The sequence below is a fragment of the Psammomys obesus genome, unplaced genomic scaffold, assembly GCF_907164565.1.
Source record: "Psammomys obesus unplaced genomic scaffold, mPsaObe1.curated_primary_1811, whole genome shotgun sequence".
In the NCBI taxonomy this organism is placed as follows: Eukaryota; Metazoa; Chordata; class Mammalia; order Rodentia; family Muridae; genus Psammomys; species Psammomys obesus.
In genome coordinates, this window is record NW_026596057.1 from 7,304,347 (window position 1) to 7,305,985 (window position 1,639).

A 1,639-nucleotide genomic window follows, 5' to 3' on the forward strand; every position below is an offset into this window, starting at 1 on the left:
AGTGAGCCTTTATCATTGTCAAGGGAAACACAGATTATGGAATTCAGAAAACAACTGAATATTCTAAGTGCTATCTTTACTACCAATCTAGAGTTCCAGACATGTTTAAGCCTTCAAAAACAGGGGTAAAATTGTTCATATTTTAAAATAAAAGTTAAAACAGTCACCAAAAGACCTACACAAATGAAACAGATCCTGGGGAAAAACATAAAATGCTACGGTGTGAATAGGAAAATATTTGTATTACTTTGCATGAATATTGATTGTACAAGACTAAATCATCTTACACAGTGTTAAAAAAAAAAAGAATAACTAAACATATGATAATAGTGTGAGAAATGGTGTATGGGTACCAAAAAGAAAAAAAAATAGAAACACCTTTTGTTGTCTTAAAAAAACAACAAACCAAACATGTCTTACACTTTTAAAAGGAAAAGGATATATATTTTAGTCCTTAAGAACACTTTTAATATAATAGTAGGAGACAAGCTAGTTATATGATAAACAAGGAATAAAGATGTTATTAATCCTATTTGGCATAGACATGCAAAGTAAAGATAATACAAATGCAATATAAATAGCAAGACAGGCAAAGTGCAGAATATTAATATTACAACTAAAGAAAATATCAGATTGATTTTGTTCAAAACGTTTTGGTTGTGGAACTCATTATAAATGCATAAATTTGAAAATGCACAAGTTTCAGATGGAAATTGAATCTAGGAAGGTGCTAGGGTATGGTGGCCTATGAGAATGAGTAGGTCATTCTATGGACTTTGGATATTTTCTGTTAATTATACGTAATCCTGGAGATAAAGCTACTATCCCCAATGTGTCTGCTGAGAAGAGCTGTGTATTAGACTAAATAACCAACCTAGTTCTTCCACAGTCTCCCATTAAGTTAATTATCTTAATGAATGCTCACAGAGCACACCTAGCACCACACCTGTAGGAGGAGGTGTTGAGAACATATCTCAAGACCTCAGATGGCCAGAATTCAGAGTCCGCTTGTATGGATTGCAATATTTTACCTAACTCATCTACACATGGCTTTTACCACTCAAAAACTACAGCTAACATTTACCTCTTTATGGGATTGTGATTACAATCAAGCAAGTTTCTGTAGGCAAAACTTACACAATGTCTGGTAAATTGAAAATACTTCATAAAAGATAGATATTATCCAACTTCTTCTGCCTCCATTGGTAAAGCTACCTCCCCTCTCTGCTCTCAGATTCCACCATCAGTTCTGGGTCATAACTTCTACTCTAGTTGGTTAATACAACACCATAAAATTCTATTTTTCAGAAACTTCATCAAGATCTAATCTACAGGTACTCTTAGATATTATACCAACTACACAAACAAAAAGGAAAACATACATAAATTGTACTCTATAAAAAGCAAAGCCTGATGCTTCAAAGAAGTCAAGGAAATTAAGAGATGTCCCCCTGGGATTAAAGATGGGGTGGATATCGTACATTTTATAGAGATTCATCTAGGATATAGAAAGAAGGCTCAAGAGTCAATATTAAGACTAAATGGGTAAACATGGGGATAGACATTTCTTTCCAAAAGATAAATCTGTAACCAAGTTCATTTAGATATTGTCAACATTATTAGCCATGGGAAAATGTAA